General features: G+C 35.5%; 1 protein-coding gene across 1 annotated transcript in view; it reads right to left on the bottom strand.

Annotated features, from left to right (window-relative positions):
- Positions 1-21,220, bottom strand: part of FBXL17 (F-box and leucine rich repeat protein 17) — a 276,492-nt gene that overhangs the window by 158,170 nt on the left and 97,102 nt on the right. The gene's annotated exons all lie outside the window — the stretch shown is intronic.

Genomic DNA, 21,220 nt, shown 5'->3' with positions numbered 1-21,220 from the left:
TTACATCTAAATACCATTTTTTTTCCTGAGAAGTTACAGAAGCGATACACAATATGTAAAGAAAAGAAGATGGCCTGTTTAATGCCCTACTAATATCCTAAGGCTTTAACAATAATTACATAGAAGTACTGTGAACCAGAATTTATGAGGCTAATCACTGTCTGAAGCATACATTACAGGACAGTTTCTTTAAATGGTACTGTTGGTTATGTAATACCCACTACAGCCATTGATTCAGTTACACGAAAAAAGAAAAAAAGAAGCTGGTATATGAAGATAGACAAAATAATTTACAGGTATTCTTGCCTGAATTTTGGCAGGCATGTGAGTGTCTCAGGAAGTTGCAGGGGTCTATTTTAGAGCACCATGATACATTTAAAATTAATTTAAAACCAAAACAAAAAAAAAACCTCAAAAATGGGTAGAAACTGATCTGGATTTACTAATATAAAAACAAGAAAAGAGTTTTGTACAGTAATATATTAATTAAATACTTCCACAAATGCTCAGAATGTGCATATAGTAACTATGGAAAAACTGTGAATATTTTTCAGGAATAGCAGTCAAATGAAATTACCCATTCTACACATCTGAAGAAGTCTGTATTAAACTCTTGAGTTCTGTGGCACAGTACCAACAGTCAGTCTGTGGATATTCCTTCCTCCCAGAAGACACTACTACTACTTTCTGAACTAGCTGCTATTCAACTTAGATTATCTTAATACAGAGAGGTTAGCAGTGATAAAGTCATGCAGCTACTGAGATCCTGATACAAGTGACAAGCAATTTTAAAGTTTGTGACACAAAGATCCTACAAAACAATTCCTGTTTCTCAGGATTTTCAAACAGCAGTACAGTTCATAACAATGAAATAAGTGCACTAAATCAATTTGAAATTTAGTAACTATCTAACACAGTCATATCATTTATCAGTCATGGTCACTTGATTTATTAAGTATTTTACATGGTCCCCCACAACATCCTTCTCTCTAAATCAGAGAGAAATTAATTTGATGGGTGGACTGTTTGGTGTATGAGGAATTGGCTGGACTGTTGTATCCAAGGGCAATAGTCAATAGCTCAGAGTCCCAGCGGGCATCAGCAACAAGTGGTGTCAAGAAGAGAAGGCTCCAGAGAGGCCTTACTGTGGCCTTTCAGCACTAAAAGGTGCTTACAAGAGAGATGTGGACAAACTTTTCAGCAGGACTCTTATGATAGAACAAAGGGTAATGGTTTTAAAGTAAAAGAGAGTTTATTTAGAGATAAGAAAGTAGTTTTTTACAGTGGGGATGGTGAAACACTGGCATAAGTTTGCCAGAGAGCTGGAAGATGCCCCATCCCTGGAAACATTTGAGATCAGACTGGACAGAACTCTGAGCAATCTGATTTGGCTGAAGATGTCTCTGCTCATGGCATGGAGGTTGGACTAGAAGTCCTGTAAAGGTCTCTTCCAACCCATACCATTCGGTGATCTTCATCTACACTTGTCTGCAAGGTGAAGGACAGGCTATGGACCAGCTGGGTGGAAAAAAGTTCTGCAGAAAAGGACTTGGTGTCTTAGAGAGCAGAAAAATGCACAAGTCAGCAGTGCACTCAGGCAGCAAGGAAGGTCAACATTATCCCTCCACGATGGTCTGGGGCTGGAGCACAGGCCCCGCTGAGAGGCAGAGGGGCATTTTCAGTCTGGAGAAATGGTTTGGGGGCACCTAAAGCAGCTTCCCTGTACCTGCAAGGTCATCAATAAGACAAAGTGAGGCTCTCAGTAGTGACGCAAGCTGGGAGAATGAGGAAAAAAAATGTGTAATTTGAAACAAGAGTTTCAAATTGGAGGTCTGCTTTGGATTTTTCCTCATGAGGACTGCCGAGCAGTGGCACAGAGAGGTTGTGCAGACCTCATCCTTGGAGACTTTCATATTTAACTGTCCTGCTCTGGGCTCACAGCTGATCCTGCTGTGAGCAGGGCAATGGACTAGAGACCCCCTGAGGTCCAGGCTGAATGATCCTATTCTAATGACATTGTTTGTAGCAAGCCAGTGGTTTCTGGAAAATTTAAAACGCGTCATTTACAATCTGGGGAGAAAAAAAAGCAGTCAGAACACACTTTCCTTTGTAGTTCATTCTAAGCCATGTTATTTAAATTGTATTTCATTTCAGGTGTAAATGTCTATTTTTCAAATGCAAGTTATTTCACTCTTATTTACAGATTTTAAAATGTTACCAGCTGTTATCTTGACATTCTTCTACACTTTTTTTGCAAGTCAATTGCCTTTGAATTTTTTTGAGTTGTAAGACCACATTCCTTTACTTTAAAAATATGAATATGGGATCTGTTTGTCACACTGTGATATTATCTTTTTAAGGGTATACGCAAAGATTAAATAAGTTTCTTTACCCTAGTCCTTTTCAACAAATGCTGTTCTGCCACGTTCAGATAGTGTGAGTTCATTTTACTCTTCATAATCCCTAAATCTTTTTGAGAATCATTAGTCTCAAAGGTGTAACTCTTTTCCCATTGTGCAGGTATATTCTGCATTCTATGTTCCTAAATATACAATTTTATATATGGCTATACTGAAATGCATTTTTCCCAGCATGATGTTAGTTCACTAAAATAATCTCGATTGCTTGGCATCAACAGTCTATCTTCAGTCTTATTTACTACCTCTCTCCTTGAAACCCAAAGATTTCAACAGCTGTAATTTTATATACACCTAGAAAATATACATACAAATAACAAATGACTGCTGATCTCTCCCCAATCTCTTTCAATATATGACACCAGCCTAGGTTAAAATTAAGAAACCAAAGTGCACAGAAAAAGTAAGATTCTAAAGTGAAAGAAAGATGATACTAACTTATTTCTGATGGATATAAAAATTGGATTTACAAATATGAGCTAGACTTGTCTTCAAATTTATGAACAGATGAATATTTCTTAGCCCCTCTTTTGCTGCTTGAGAAAGAAATGAATGTGACAAGACTACCCAGGAAGAAGAAACCTCCCATGAAATCAAGCGTCGTGTCCCTTGCAGCGGAATACTACAGCTACAAATCTCAACTTCTGTTAAGTATTAGAGAGTCCCCGGTGCCACAGCTGAAAATGACGCATTCTGACCTCTGTCTCCAAGTATTTAACAGATTCTTATTCCTCTTCCTTGGAAGCACAGCAAATATAAAAAATGAATACAGTAAATCTCAAATCTATAAAATACTGTCTTTATAAATAAATGATACTAGACTCTACTCCACTTAGTCTTTTTTCATTATATTTAAAAGAATCCTGCAGAGTTACAAATACGGCAAGTCTGATGTATGGTAGCAGATGCTTAAATATTAAGATAGATACTCAAACCATGAGATACTGAAATATAGCTTAAATTCAATTCCCAATTTATACAATGAACAGTTTCTCTTCACTTTATTGTGAAGTGCTTTGTAGTAAATATTTGAGACCTTCTAATTAGTAGTCCTTAAAAAGATAGATTTCCCTTCTTATATTGTAAAGGAATAAATGGGGTCATTGAGAGATTAAAAAAACAAGGCAGTAATAGTAAAGCCTATACAGCACTCAACTCTGATACCTTATTCACAGGGCCATACAGTTTTCAAAAATATCTCTGCATTTCTAAATCTTCTTTTTTTAACCAATTTATTATGCAAACAAATATATAATGTTTCATTCTTTTTCTTAAATATAAAACTAATTCTGCTTGCAATAGAGGATGATGCTAAAAATAAAATCTCTCTTTTTCATGTACTTGCTACTCGGTGTGAAACTAATTAAAACTTTAAGATTCAACTACTCTTTCATAAATTTAGAGCATATGCTATTTAACAAAGAATATTTAGCAAAATGTGTGGGTCAAAGTCGAATTACTGGATATCCCATACAACACTGTTTCAGACTGTGAATTTCAGTGTCTCAATCCATCAATCCCTCCTCAAAAGTCCAGTATCCTGCTCTGTGTATCAAGAGCTCAACACAAGCACAGAAGGTATCTGGCTTCCCCCTCTTTGCCAAACTCAGAAACACACTTACATAATAGAAAATTATTTTAAAAGGTCAATCAAAGCCTCCAAACAGCAAATATTCTGCATATTCTGACCTATCAAAGGTTATGAAATGACAATCAGTTCAACAGCTTCCATCTTGTCCCTTGTTTTCCACACAACAGAGAAGTGCAAAGGTCACAGTGACTACAAGCCCAGACACAATTCTTCTCCCTGCACTTTTCCCTCCACCATTTTAGCTTTCTGCAGAAAGTACAAGGTTTATCTGCCTGAATGTTTGACTCTGTAATCAGATGATAGACATCAGACAAATGGAATAAACAACTGCCGTTTCAGATGCAAAGTAAATTAATACAAACATAAATATCTAGACATAGAATCTAGCCCCACATACTCTCAGTTTATTCTTTATTTTGAAAAATAAGCAGGAGAGATGAGACCTTCACTCCACTCCCACTTCACATTCACAACACCTGCAATCCTGAGGCATAGCTCCCACTAATACAAGCTCTATTAGATCTCACAAGTTGTTTTTTTTAATCGGAACAAAGACATAAACACAAACAAAAAAAAGATGATATCTAGAGGCACACAGAGTTTGGAAACAGAGATGATCATGGCCTAGCTACCACTGATTTGTGCTATCAAGAAGGTTTCCCCATGACCCTAGAAAGAAAGTGATAAAAAAAAAACTGCATTGCTTGGCAAAAATGTTGGTTCAAAACAAAACAAATTATGGGATGCTGAAATAAGCTCAAAGCTTAAGCTCTAATCAAATATACCAAGGTCAGCATGTGGAAGAATATACAAAGAGCCTGTTAGGACTTGCAGTCAGTGTGTTTTTGAATTATGACTATCTACACACCTGGATAAGAAAAATCAGTTGACTGTTCTTCTGGGCCCAGCCACAAGCAGCTGTCTATGCCTCTGTCTTTTGTTACTTTTCTACACCCCCTTTTTTAAACATGGTGTATGGGTATTTGCTGTTTTGCCTTCTAGATATTTTTGAGACCTTCACAGCCATGAATATCTCTGTGAGTACCTCCAGCAAGTTGGTAGTGTATCCCAAAAGCAATTCATCTTCCAACAGTACATTTCCATGTTCATATTTCCTGTGTTCCCATCATATGTTAACAAAATAACTCTTTATGTTAAAGGCATAATTGAGAGGTTAAGTCAATTTCTAAATTGCTTTTTAAAAATTAATATTGATTCAATGTCCCAGTTCGACATACACAGCTCTGTTAGGTGGTTCTTACTGTGGTCTGACACAGTGAGAACCTTTTTATTAGAGGTATAATGAAAGACTCCACTTTTCTCTTAGGGTATTTCCAGGTATAAGTACCAATAAACAAACACCCTCGTTTTGTTGATTATTTGAATAAGAACACAATTTGCACATAAAATTTTACCATACCCTGATAGTCCTTGAAACATTTTTTGAATTAAACCAATTTCTTAGTGCAAAGCACATCTTCAGGACAACCTATAGAAACTTAACCACACTTAATAGAGCTGTCAGAACTGTACTTATACTGAATTATTCTTATAACCAACCTCTGTTTTATGCTTGTACCCTGATGAGGACCAAGAGTGAAGGAAAAAGAGCAGGGAAAGAAAAGAAAGTAGAAAAAAAGAGTGTCACAGTTAGGATACCACTGCACTCTTTTGTATACGTACTATACCACCAAATTCAGCATAAGTATTTCAATATTTGACATTACTACATTTGTTAAAGTTGATGGCAGCACTATAGCAGCTTTTGTAGCTAAAGATCTTTCTCTGTCACTCATTAGCTCTTAACTATGAGAAAATAGAAGGGTCAAATTGCACTCTGGCATATCCATTTCTATTCATTAAAGCAGCCAGGTTTTACTGCACACAAATCTTGAGAAACATGAGACAATGAAAGAACATGCAATTAACAGGGAGTACTTGAGGTTATCTCTACTCAGCAGCACCAAGTGCCTGTAATAGAGCAAGTCCACTCTAATTCCATGAAGGATAAGATTTATGTATCCTAGCACTTGTGTTATACGCTGATGAACAGCACAAAATTGACATAATGGTTCTTCAGGGCTACAAAACTTGTTTTCTTTTGCAGTTTAATTGACAATGACTAGATTGACCTTTTCTCTATAATTGTAACTACAGTAGAGCAATTAGACAAATTGTCACCTCTAACGTTTCCCACACATAATATGCAAAAGCGGAAGTATCGGATTCTTAGTCACCTTTTCATGCTGATGTTACAGCAGAACAATATTTTACACTTGCATGCATGAGTGAAAGCTGGAGTGAAAAAATTTGTTTAAATCATATATTTCAATGAATGAAGTGACAACTATGTTAGAAATACTCTAAATCCTCCAATCTCCCAAATACTGTGTCCTAAATAAGCATGTGTCCTTCACTATTACCATAATAATACTTTTTTCCTGACAATTCACACTTTCACTTATATTTCAGCTCCCTTAGAGCTCCTGTATTGTAAGCAGTAGAAGAAGTAGTAAACTAGATACTTTTATACAGACATTCCGAAGCACCTGTGCATCTCAAAAATACTCAGCAATTCATAACGGTTCAATTTTACATCAGATAATTCAGTATTAGAGCTGCCTCCTTGGTTTTCATTCCCTCTTTCTTTCTCTGCAGGTATTTACTGTCACCTCCAAAGATGAGGTGACAAAATAAAAACCAGAAAACTCTTTGTGTGCTGTGCTATTATTCAAAATGCCTCTGATTGTTAATGGGAAATTGCAGAGAGTCTTGTTTTAGGAAGGGATTACTTCACAAGATAGAAATGTACAACTACCAGCAATGTTGAAAAACAGTAAAATTAATCTCTTGTAGAATGTGTGTTACTAGGATTGAATCCTGTTTTAAAAAGTCATGTTACAATTAGCTTGGGAAAATTGTATCAGTTTTTTAAGACTCAGTTCATAATATAGACTTTATAATATATTATGAAGTTTCACCTAGTATTTCTAGAATAGGGTTTGATCTTAATGTATGACTAAGTCTGGACACTGTACATTTATCAGTAAAACTTCTCTTATGTTCAAACATACAGCCTTCATGGAAGATTCTGTAAAAAAAATTCACTTTGATGTTCCTGCACAAACTCTGCATAACATGCATGAATATATATACCTTTATATATACAGACATTATCTAGTATTAAATACTTCAATGCAAAAAATATCTTGACATTTTAGGAAAAATTAAAGCATTCCATTGAATGATGAAACCTTTATAGAGAAAATTGTAAAATATCATCTCACTGTATGCATTTCTTGTAAGAATTTCTGTTTCCGAAAGTGGAGGGATTTTGTGCAACTTTTGTTTCCAGACATTTACAAGCATACCACTATTGAACATTGGTTTTTAATTCGAACATAGCTGGGTTACCTATGTAAACTACACCACCAGTGAATTTTAAAATACTGTACACGGAGAGCTAATGCTCAGCCAAAGTACCCAAAAATTATTTCTTTTTCCTGTAGCCCTTTTAAGATGCAATTGAACAACATACATGAATCTTATATCAGCATATGACTTGCTATAATAAGTTAATTTGATGCAAGTTTCTATTTAACACCACTGCTATAATTTCTTGCTGAGAAAGACTAATTCTGACAGGCAATAGGCAGTATATGAAGAAGGGTGAGTGTTTCTAAGGTCTTCTCTCCTGATAAAATGAGCAGCATGCAGCACAATTTGCAGTCTCAGAAAGAGAAACTTTACACTGCTCTGCAATACTTTTTTGACCCTTTGAATGCTGAAAATAATTATGTAAAATGAAGCTTGAAAGGGAAGTGCAATAAATAGCTTGCTGAAATAAAGCTGAAGGTCCAGTGACAAATTCTAGCTGTAAACTCATTTTTTGAGCCCTTGTGTTAGGACCTGGGGACTGCAAAAATATGTGTTGGAAATGTCTAATCACCTGACCTGTATTAATGTGTTAATGAGACTGTAAATGAAAGGACCAGAGATCAGGACAAAAAGGACCAGAGATCAGGACAAAATCTAAAGAATTTGTTAATACTTCTGTTAATACTTCTATCCCAGCAGTTTCCATTTTGGCAGCCAATTAAAAGAAATGCTTCAGCAAGGTTTTTTTAAAGATCTGTCATTCACTTACACTTATAATGCAAAATTTTGGAAAACTATTTTATGAAAAAAGGAAAAATAAAACCAGCTTAAGCTCCACATATTCCTTTACCTTCTAAAAGGTTCATGTTTTATCTTAATGTATGATACAGTACAGTACTGTACATTCATGGTCTTGAGGTACTTGGAGCAGTACTTGAAGAGATCAATCTATCTATAGCTGTTTAAAAATAAATACTAACTTCCAATTTTTATGTGTTCCAATTGGTATGCTAGTAAAAAAATGCCTATAACAGTGAAAATGCAAACTCTAACTTTTGTACTGCTATTTACAAAAACTGTGCTTCACCTTATTTCATAAAATTCATAGGTGTTCAAATTAATAGATATATGACTGTATCACCATTTAGACCAGGGCTAATCAGGAAACATCTCTGCAAACTTCATTCAGCAAATATTTGACAGTATTGACTACAGGGATACATTTATTATACAGAAAAACAATTAGTCAAAACAATGATACAAGCAAAAATAAAAGTTTATGTGCTACTGAAAATTCTTCTAAACTACTTGTTTTACAATTTCACCTGAAATGTTTAAGCACATTTCTAACAGCCCTCAATTCTGTGGTAAGATGTTTTCAAAACATGACTATGTTTTAATCAGAAAATGAAATCTGTCAGGGACACCAATGAAGAATTTTTGTTACAGTGTTCCAGGATAGTAACCTATAGTAACCAGGATAAACAAAACATCTTTTAGAAGAGAATGACAAAACAAACCTCTTATAGTAGGAACCTTTACCCCTTTTGCTTAGAGCACATGTTTAGAACAATTGTTTAGCATCACAGGTAAGGAGATACATGAGTGAGATACCACTAAAAACCTAGTTTTTACTTGTATTTCAATTCTCTTCTCTTGACTTCTGAATGCTAAATGCAAAACCAAAACCAAACCAACATTATTTTTCTTGGAAGTTTATACAGTTCTAAAATAGAATGGATTTTTGTGGTTTTATGCTGAATTGAGGGTTGAATATAACGTGAAATTTCTCAGATACTCTTGCTATTATGTAAAATTAAGAGTGTCCATTACAGGCAGCTCCAAGCTACAATAATTATTGGCAGTTCTGTTGCTACTGTCATCAACAAGAGACCAGAAAGAGGCAGGAAAGCAGTCCAAATGGAGACCACTGAGCACAACTAAGTTACACAGAACGTTTTCCTTTTTTTCTGGTTGTCTCAGGAGAGTCTAGTATCATTTAAAATTCCTGACACGCTCTCCCAGGCCAGAAGATAATTAATGGATGAAAGCTCAAGCATGCACTTTTTATTTTTACCCTGCTGAAATGCTAAAGGATGGCACAAATTTTCTAAGCCAAATTCTGCTGGCTAATAATTATTATGCCTGAAAGTAGAAATGGGACTACAGTTTGCAGTACAGATTAGAGAAACAATTTCTTTAAGCAAGTGTAGCAAATAGATATGTATTTCATACATGCATGAAATATATCACATATGTGAGAAAAGGCATTCTCTAAACACAGTCTATGCCAAAATTTAAAGGACCACTGTAAAAGAAATCAAAATTACTACATACAGATGTGTAAAAAAAGAAACCACTGAAAGCTATCAGCCAAAGGAAATACATAGATTGGAAAAAAAATAGAGCCACACAATCCTAAAGGTAAGACCTTCTGCTTTTGAGTAATTTATTCACAGTAGGTAAGTATTTTCAGTATCTGAAAAGACTGAATAAATATTTGAATGCCATCTGACAGGCCTTACTTAGTAACCTTTTGTACACTTTTCAGCCTAACAAGCAAATTGTTATGCCTTGTTGATAAAAAGCTCCCAAGAGCAGCATGGAAAAGCAACTTATGCAATAGAAAGGTATCTAGACTTCATGAGTAAAATTTACCTGAATCGATTCAAGTAAGGACATAAATATTTCAAGAGTGGGTATCTTCTCACTGATAATCAAAACCATAAAAAAGAAGTTTTTGAGATCCTAGATCAATCAATGTATGATTTATAAACATGTTGAAGATATGTTGGAATGAATGTATTTTATATACCAAGCATAGAATTAATTAAGGACTACAAAAGGCCTTTTGTCTCCTGTTAGTATTGTGCAAACCAAATTTATCTCCAGTATCAAATTTAATCCAGTATGGTTGTATTTTTTTTCCCTTTTATATCAGCTCATGCTTGATTTTCCAGATTAAAATAAACTGTGCAATTTCAGTAGCATTGAAAAGGACTTTCAAGGAGCTTAGAAACATGAATTGGCAGAAGTGCATAACTACTAATAAAGTTAAGCTAATAGCAATATGTATCAGGAAAAGAATCAGAGGAGGGCAGAACAATTAATAGATAATCCACTGTACACATCTGTGAATTTGAAATTCGGTTTTATAAATTAATTCCCACTGTTCAACAGTAGATGGACAACAAAAATTAGCCTTTGGAATTTGTTCTATTCTGTACTGGGCAGGGTCCACAAGCAGCTGATTAATCTTTCTTGCAGCCAGGTTTTTTAGATGCTGCATGCAGCCTCAAGTTTTGAAACAAAGAGTTTAGCATCCCCAACTCCTGGTAAAGTCTGTCTGAAATGTACTGTGGCTCCAACCAAAGAATACTACTGATTATGTTACTCCTGAAGCAACAAATCATAGTAATCCAGACTTAGAAACTTGCCTAGACGTAACTCTTAAGACTTCCTTAAGTCTTCCTTCAGTCTTAAGACTTCCCTAAATAGGAAGCATTAATTCATTCAACACCTTTAGTACACCTATTCACAAGCAAAAATCTGTTACCACCCATCCAGAAAATATATAATATATGTATGGGCATATTTGCATACAAAAAATGAAATAAAAAGGCAAAAGTATAAACTTCAAGATACATTTTTTGGGAAAGAAAAGTAACAAAACATAAATAATATCAAAATCATTCCAAAACTGTAACTGCACTGATCTTGAAGGTGTACTTTAACATACAAACTTTTTTGTGTGAAACCAGATGAATCATGTATGGCTTGTTATTTCGCTGACTTCTATAAAATGTTCATTTAGAAGTACATTTGTTAATTTTATCAGAATGGAATTAAAGTATTAATCATTAATGACTTGTCATTTCTATTTGTGAAAACTCTTTTTCTAAGAGTGAACAGAAGACAAATCTATTTCTTTTACTATTAAGAGACTTTAAAATGCTTCCCAGGTAAGTCAATACTTCATTGCAGCTTGCCTTCCCTCTGTCTGTAGGAAACTTAAGGAAGAAGTTAGGAAAACACTACTGGCAGTGGTATGTCTCCAGATGATCCGTTTTATTAGGAGAACTTCTCATTTACTAGAGATCCATACACTGCAATGAAAACACCTTTACTAATGACAAGCTGGCAGGTCTTGGTAAATCTGGCTGGCTACAACATGTCAAGAGGTAACAGGATCTCTTTTCTCAGTGGAAAGAGAAGTACTGTGGTATAGAACTAAGCAGATCCAAGAAAGGAAAAGTGTCTCTTTCCCTGAGTAAAACTAAGCAGCTAAGCACAGATGGGATTTCCATCAGAAATAACGATCATGTCAAAGGCAATAACCACCTATAAAAATGTTCTAAGGTAATTCAGAAAAAACCATGAAAATTTGAAATACAAAGCACTAAGTGCTGGTAAACTATTTTAACTCTGTCCTTTGGAAAAAGGATAGAAAGTCCCATTCACTCTCGTTCTCTCATGCTCTGGGAGATGTTGCAAGGACAGGGGGGTGAAGCAAACACAGAAAAAAACCCATTGTCTTTGGAAGCCATGTTTTCAGTTTTGTGCTGCAAGGGAGCAGACTATGGATCTCAGTCTGGAGTGACTGGAACTTGGCAAATTTGTTCCAATGCACAGTATTTGGAATTGCTCTTAACTCTCTGACTACCACAGACTTACAACCATCTGCTAAATGACACAGGCTAGATAAATTAGACTTAACCAGGTAAAGTCTGAAGTGGAGGGAAAATTAAGACAAGAAATAAAACAGAGTAGAAGGAGTTAATTGATACTGAAAAGACATGGAAAGAATGAGGGCAAAATACAGATTGCTCCCACTCTTCACTATAAACAGTAAGAACAATGATGATGATATCAATGTACTTCACATTCCTTGTGGACCTTCTTTACTACTTCCTTGACCAATATGTTTTCCAGAATCTGGAGATAATGGTCTGTCCAAACATGTCATGACAAACTTTGAAAAATCAGAAGTAAGCAAGGAAGATGGCTGTTATGGTGAACCTCACTTTGTCTATCTCCATCTATCTTAACCAAAACACAGACTACCAGAAGTTAGTATGAGAGTCAGAGAATGGTTAAGTTTAGAAGAGGCCTGGAAGGCAACTAGAATCCTTGTCTCTAAGGAGGAAGACTCTACAGCCTCTCTGGGCAACCTGTGCCAGTAGTCAGTCACTGTCACAGTGAAGAAATGTTTTCTGACATTCACAGAGAACCCCCTGTGTTTCAGTGTTTGCCCATCACCTGTCACTGGGCACCACTGGAAAGAGCCTGACTCTGTTCTCTTTGCTCCCTTGCTCCATGTGCTTATGTACATTGAACCTTCTGTTCCCCAGGCCGAACAACCCCAGTTCTCTCAGCCTTGTCCTCACAAGACAGCTGCTCAAGTCCCTTCATCTTATTTATGGTCCTTTGCAAGACTCTATCCAGTGTGTCCATGTCTTTCTTGTACTGGGGAGGCCAAAAGTCGACACAGCACTCCCAGCATGCCAGAATGGCAGAAATTATAAAAGTTATAAATGAGATATAAATGTTTTTGACACTGAAAAATTCAGGCTATATTTAGTGAGTGGGCTGTCTGTACAGAACTGTGAGGCCTGGGAACACTCTGCCACTCTGAAACAAGCCAGCTGAGTCCTAGCTCCCTTCAAGCACATGGAGGTGGGTATTTACCAGTTTCTTCCTTACTCCATGAGACTAAAAACTAGATGCATGGACTGAAGGAAATCTCAGACTACTTCACCATGGTTCTGAAAAACAGCAGATCACAATCACAAGGTATGAACAGAAGTTTGTAAGATTTCAAACACAGAGACACAGTTTTAGCCTTTTTAAACTTTTATTCTTTGTGTTGCTGACTTGTTTTTCACTGACTATACCCTACAGGCATCATCATGATCACCACTTTAAGTTACTTCTTATTTTCCTCATTACATTATTACTGCACTTCCAGAACTACCAAGTTATCCATTCTGTTAGCTCAGTTTCCACTTCATCACTATCTTCCTCTTCAAGCTGAATACAGCTTCTCAAAGGTACGTTAAATTCCCATATTCATTACAAGTCAGTACCTATTGGTTAATCTTGAATTCTAAACACAAAATACCCCTACATTTAACATCACAGAAAATTCAGAATACACCAACCTTCTTTGGTTTTAACAAAAGAAAAGCAGGGATGACAGAGTAACCTGATCAGGATTGAAGATAATTAGCATGCAGCATCTGACACATTTCCTGTTTATATGATTACATGATCCCACCATAAGATGAGTTTATGCTCACCCACACATATACAAAGAAAAAAATGCCCCAAAATTGCAAAATTTTTCATATTGGGCTTAGAACCCATGCAGCTGGAAACAGCCTAAAGCGAATTTAAAACATGGTTATGTTCCTTTTGAATGGTATTTATACTGGATATACGGACAGACTCTAAACAATACAGTCAGTGCAGTAAATCATTGGGACAGCCATTCCTTTTTCTCTCATCTTTTCAAGTACTGTGTCTATTCTGACTGCATGGTCAATTATAGATTGAAACCTCAGAATATAACAGTAATTGCAATAAAAATTACATCTTCTTTTCTGAGCCTTAGTAGGTTAGATTTTTTTATTTTTCTGTACTACTTTAAATTATAACACTGGAAGTATTTTATCTGTACAAGAATGATATATATACCCAAAACCTTTCAGTTTTCATGATGCACTAAGGAATCAGATTTGTAACACACTGTCATTTCCATGCCTTCAGGGAGGATTGCACTTCCTTAATTTCTGTAAGGAATGTCATACAGAAAATCATCAAGCCACATTTTGTGTCAAGTCTGCCATTTTTAATTATTAGCAACCAAGTTTAAGAAATTTCTCCTTTGGTTTAACAAGTGCATACCTATCTCCCAGAATTTTTTTTTATGCCACAACTCATAAAATTGCTAGGCTGATGCTAGTCCCTTGCACTAAATTACTAACTAATCACAGGAGATATTTATCATCTCAAGTTTTTTACATGAGAATTGTCAGACTTAATCACCCTCCTCATATTTTCACTATTTACAGACCTTCATTTATCATATATTTCAGCAGTGTGACAACAGTGGACTATTTTCCCCATTTTTCAAGTATGTTAAGACAGATAAAAGCATGGCAAATCATGACAAGAGCTTGAAAGTTTTACTGTCTCTCTGATAACATCCATTTCCACCAAAAAATGGTTCCTAAAAAACTATTTATTTTAATACCAGTTATAGAGATAAGTAGAATTAGCAGACTAGCGCCTCAATAAATGGAAAGTTACACTTAATTATAAAAAATGTATTCTGGTTTTTATCATTGCTTAAATTCTGCAGATGGTACAAGAGTGATCTGTTCTAAACAAATGTTTGTAAAAATTAATTTCTTTTGTAACAATGTTGAAGAAACAGTTCCCAGAAGCCTTTATAATGTGGGTTCAGGGCAGATTAATAGAAGCTGAAAGGATGACTAACACTGATAAGATCAATGATTTGGGAGATAATTGCTGAGATATGTGCGAAATCATACCCCACATTCTTTTTCCACTGCACTGAGGAGTAACAAAACATTCAAAAATATATGGCCATTGCTTGATTCTGCAGGAAGTTCATCTTGCACTCTTGGGCATGTAAGGTGCCATGCTCACACAGTACTGCACAACAAGAGCAAAACTAAATTATGTAAGATAACACTTCACTGAAATAAGGTATGAATGAGAACTCCCAAGTCTACCAAAGGAAGCACTGCAGCACAAATGCTACCTCAGTGTTCACAGAATCACAGAAACTGAGTTGTGGGGATCCATGCTTGGAGCACTCTGGTCTTTATGAACTGTACCCCATGGAAAAGACCCACACTGGAGCAGTCCTTGAAGAACTGCAGGCCACGGGTAGGACATACACTGGAGCAGTTTTTGCAGGAGAGCAGGGAAGTGGGGGAGGGCGTGGTAAGAATACCTTAGATGGCTGCCAGGTGCGCAGCAAGCCACTTCTCAGCAGGACTGGAAAAGAAAATAAGATGAAAAAGGCTTGTAGGTCAAGATAAGGATAAGGAGATCACTCACCATGTACACAAAATGGACTTGGTTTGGAGAAACTGATCTAGTTGCCAATTAGAGCAGGATAATGAGAAATAAGAACAAATTTGAAAACACCTCACCTGCTACATTTTCTGGGCAAAGTTTACTCCCAACTCCTTTCTCTCTTCTCTCAGAAAGGGTATGGGGAATGTGGATTGCAGTCAGTTCACAATACTTTTCTCTGTTGCTCCTTTCTTCTCATGCACTTCTCCTGGTCCTGAGTGGGTGTTTCATCTCACTTTGTCCCACTACTCTGCACTAATCACAAAGGGGTTTTTTTTCATTTATTTTTTCATAATCATTAAAAAAAAAAAAAGGAACACAAGACCCAGAATTTAAAGTAGATAAAGAAAACTGCCATGCTTAGGTGAATTCTTTGTCCAACTTCTACGCTTTGTTCTGAATTTAAAAAAAAAACTGACAGCCAGTATCAAATCATTTCACAAAACATCTGCAGGGTGAAGCAAATTTTCTTCTAAATTTAATTTAAAAGTATGACATTCAAAAGAGTAAGTGATTTTAAAAGTAAAATTAATTTGTGTTACATTATTTAAGTTTTTATTGAGTTCAAGTTTTTAATGTAGCTGACTAAACATCTGAAAAATATGCAGAGAACTCTAAGGAGATCATCTTTCAGATAACTCAGAATAGATGAAACTAATTTAGAATTAAGAAACGCTACTATTCACCTAGAATGATTCATGACAAATATCATATAAAAGTACAGTTATTTTCTGGAAGACTCTACTATATCCACAAGTCCAGATTATACAAAATTACAGGAATAAGTATCAATGCTCTTGAAGTACATTCCCACTTCAGTCACATCTAAGGTGATGAATACTAAAATCCTATATTAGCATTTTAGTCACCACAGTTAAAATGGACATTTTGATTAAGGAAAAACATAGGCAAGATGAAAGTTTTGAATTTTCACTTTAGAAGCCATTTCATTAAACTAATTTCTACATCAAATACACAGAGACTTTTAATTTCAGGAGGAGAAAACTTTTTCTCTTATTTTTCCAGAAAATAATTCTAGTGTTCACTAATCTTGCATTTTATTAAAAATACACTGTAAGAACTGAGCTACTATTGTGATGCTCACATCTGCTAATGAAATGTTGGGGCATTCACATATACCAGCAGCTCTGGGACTAAACACAGTGAGCTAATCTCCTGCTGAGAAAATCTACAGCACTGTATCCTCTACCCACAACGCGTCCAGGTCTCATCAGATGCTCTCAATGCTGATTACATGAGTTTACATGAACGCACAGTAGGCAGTCAACATAAAATTTTAAACATTTCTCTAATGTACAGAAGACCACATTAACAATTTACTCTAAGTAACAACGTGGAAACCCCAATATTCTCTGTGCCGACAACTACGATATCCAGGCCTGAGTAATTGGCAGTGCATTAGTGACCCAGTCAAATAAAGCAGATGGAGACTCTCTGAAGGTGAATCCTCCTTTCTCCTGAATCTGCAGCTGTACAAACAACTTGATTTTCAGGCTTATGGTCTGGTTACCAACCATTACCATGTTTCCACTGAATTTCTTTTGTATATTGACTTTCTGACTACTCTCCTTGTGAAATGTCTGTATTTTCAAGTTCCTCCATCCTGGACTCCAACCATAATCCTCACCAACAAATCTTAATCAGGACAGTAGGGGGAGACTGTCCCATTACACTGCCTACTCTGGTTTATCCATAGTGGATTTTCATGGAAACACAAAAGAAGAAAGAGCAGCTTTTCAGAAATGGAATAACAAGACTAACTCCAGGTTTTCCATCTGTGCTAACAGCCCAGGGAGGTGGAGATTAATGCCTCTCTTCCCCCCCATCACTAATCAGAAGTCCAGTGGTGGTAACCAATGCCACCACAAGGTCATTACAAATTCTCAGTTGTACTGTGGCATGGAGATATTGCATATTAGCTTCTAAGTCGCAACCATAACTTGCTTTCAACGATGTCCAGATGCTCTGAAAATCTCAGCACTTGCTATCAAAGTCACCTACAATGTGTGCAATAAATTACATGAAAAAATACAGCTCTCTTGAGACATTATTACAAGAACATGTGGCACCACCTAGAAGGGAAGAAGAACTAAACTTCCTAAATGGTAGTGAAAATATTGTCCTTTGACTGCAAAACCAATTGATAATTCTGTATTGCAGGTGGAATCTTCTGGGTGACTGGCAGTGCCATGGGACAAAAGAAACTCACTGCACCTGTAAATAAAGTTTCTTGCCTCATCTGCATTATTCCCTTCTTTCTAAGAAGAAACATAGATACAATAGGGGCTGGAAAACATCCTCTATACAAATATTACACAAATATAAGGAAATATTTTAGTAAGTGGACGACTGAAGCAAGTAAGAACACTCTTTAAAACTTCATCATCACTGCACAGCTTTTAAATGTTTGTCCCTAGGTGAATTATGTAACACAGAGGTTGAAGTGAATTGCAACTCTCAGTCCATAGTGATAAGATTCACAAAAAAAGTTAGATTGTCTGCTGTTTGCTTCCTGATCATTATGGATATAATAAATAGCAGATGTTCCTCAAACTATTAAAAAACCCACACACTCCTGAAAACTTTACCAGCACATCATACTACATTTCCTGAATCCCCCATAAGATTTATTTCTAGATGTTCTATTTTGACTTCATCAATCGAAATTCAAAAGAACAAGGGCAGTGACCATAAAAACAACTTCAAGGTGATAAGGTTACTTAAAGCAAGTTTCAGAGTATATTATTCACTTCACCATGTACAAAGAACTCAATCCTTTCCAATTGCAAAGACTTGATGTAGTCTACTCACGGTGCATATGAAAAGAATTTGCAAGCTCGGTTTTGTTCATATTTGAAAGAAGAAGTAGGATTGTTTCTATAACAAACTTAACCAATATGAAAAACAGTATATGAAGCTTTTGAGTGATCTGTAATACTTACAGAAGAAATCATTATGATAGGTTACTTTAATAGGTCTTTTCTGATCTTGCTTAACTCACAACTTTCAGAAACTTTTTACAAGTCATCAAAAGAGACCTCTTTTCCCTTCATTTTAAAACTGCCAAGAGTATCTCAATTGAACATACTTTTTCCGTTAGGTAAGAGTAAATTATTTTTTTTACTGCCCCGCATAAGCTTTCTAGATGCATATGTCCAAAACCAAAAAGAGCTCTGATCAAAACACAGAAATAACAGTCCTCATTAATTCTTGCATATGCAGAAGAACCACAGCACCAAATATCTTAGCAAGTGCCTGCCAAGCAGAGCTCTTACACTCTGAAAATTTCAGTTATTTAAGAAGAAATGTAATGATCACAGGATTAACTCTAACACCATGTCACAAGCAAGAAAGGACTGTAAGTGTTCTAGAGTTACACTCCTGCTTATGGAAAGAATTGTAATGGATTTTTAGAAGCAATCATGAAATCTAAAATAAAGTTTTAAAACCAGTGACTTATTTCAGCCAAGCAATAATCAACTGCCTTTAAGACAGATTTAGAAGACACATCTGTATGTTACAGGTATTTTAAAAACTTTCTAGTTTTCTTTCACACTTAATAAGATGCACAAAAAAATGTCATAGAACAGTTTCCCAAGGTTTTAAAGAAGCCCCAGCCCTCAGTATTCTAAAGTGAACAAAAAACTGTCCTATTAAGTTTGAAAGGATCTGGAATACAAGTCCTGTGTAGTTGGATCTCACAAGTAAACCCGCTTCGTAATGGGGTGGCGAGCAGGGCAGAGGTGGAACTAACCTTTACTCTGAAACCAGGAGTCAGTAAAAACATCAGACTGCTACTATCTCACATGCGTTGGAAAGGTACCAAGACACAGAATCTTCTCTGACATTCCCTCTGACTAGGAGCCACTCAGTGGCATCAAATAAAAAAAAAGAAAAAAAAAATATTAAGCTTGAATAATTAAGAAACTAATTTACTGAGTTTAAACTAATTTGCATTTAAACCCAAGCACCTGAACAGTCCTCTGAGCTTCTGAAGGCTCGCTTTTATCCTCAAAGTCGGTACACTCAAAATACTCTGTTAAACTGGTGTTCACCTCAAGTAAAGTCCTGTGGTTGTATCATGTTCCTTTTATATAATTTTCCACTATTCTCAATTGATCTTTCAGGAGGAGTAGAGGAAACTACTTTATTCAGTTCAGACTAGTATTTGGAGTTCCATGCCACTTTTAAAATAGGAAAAATATTTGAATTGTCAAATAACTGCTTATGAATAAGATTTGCAGAGGCATTCATTATTTTCTAAATTCTCCTTTTTTTTTTTTTTTTAACTAGAAGCTAATTCAAATAGCTAAACTTTAATTGTTATAGTAAGTCCTGACAAGTATGATCAGAAAAAAACATGAAATGGAAAACCTTAAGAAACAAAAATAAACAACTAAAAGTTACATACAGAAGCAGGTTATCTGTCATTGCTGGAAAGCGTTTCCTTTTCTTGCAAAGATTTACAATTCTTATAATTCATATTCAGTATGAAGTTTTAGAGTAATATATGTAGAATTAAAAATATATATTTATTACTGTAGTAATTCTAGTAAAAGATTTTCAAGAACAGTTTGACAGCAGTTTGGATCAAACTTAGCAGATTGCTGTACTCAAAACATTCAAGCAGACGGGTATATGTTTCTAAGTACTTTAATTAAAACCTGAAAACTGCGTGTTTTTTTAATTAGCATTTTTATTCTTATTATTTTTTTCTAGCTTATCATAGAACTTTCCATTTCAGTAATCTCATTCCACATACGAAAATAAGGCCCTACAGACAGAAAGATCTGAGGCAACTAACTGCTTTCAAAACCAATTAAGTTGCATTAAAGGTCTGACCTAAACCAACAAATGCAAAAAACTGTCTTAAGGGCTAAAAGGAGTCATGGCAAAAGTTTACTGGTACTTTCTATTGAACACATTGCAATTTTATTACTTTTAGAACACTACACTTTCACCAAAGTCTGAGCTCATCTACACATCACTACACCCTTAATGACTTTTGAAAGCCTTGAAAGCATACCTTATTAAAAAAACCAAAAAAGTAATCATGGGAAAGAAGTACAACTGCTAGAACACATTATTCTGGTTTATATGAAACTGTTTTAGAAGCCCTCTCTGTTAAAATGTTTCTCTCCTTTCATTTAAAGCACCAGTTATAATGAAATAGTCCAGTAGAAGTAATTAAAAGTATTCTTTCCTGTGTACCCTCCAGTACTGACTTTGCTCATTTTTTTCATTTTAAAAGAAAATGTTCACTTTTAAAATTCTCAGTATTTTTCATTTTTCATCTGATCTGTGATATAACTATACATAATCTTTGTCCACATACTTAATGCTGAAATAAATTATTTGATGAAAAGACTGGAATACAGCAGGATAGGAGGTATTCTGGTCAAAAAGAAAAGACTAGGCAATAACCCAGTTATCCTTTCATTCTCATTCTGCAGTTCTTTGCAAAAAACCCAAAACTAACCAAACCAAACAACCTTGTTGCTTTCTAAAAATACAGGAATTCCAATGTTTCATTCGCAACAATTTTTTTTTACTTATGTAGTCAAATGTATGTTTCATTGTTTGTGTGCATATAAATTTGTCTAAATCCTTTTGAAGTAATTGCAACTGAACATTTCAGTGACCGTTTGTACAGAGCACATTCTCCTGAAATCTGCATGAAACAAATTAGTGATGCCATCCAGTC

Source organism: Corvus cornix, chromosome Z (genome assembly GCF_000738735.6).
Source record: "Corvus cornix cornix isolate S_Up_H32 chromosome Z, ASM73873v5, whole genome shotgun sequence".
Classification (NCBI taxonomy): domain Eukaryota; kingdom Metazoa; phylum Chordata; class Aves; order Passeriformes; family Corvidae; genus Corvus; species Corvus cornix.
The sequence above is the reverse complement of the archived record's forward strand: the minus strand, read 5'-3'. Positions and strand labels throughout refer to the sequence as shown.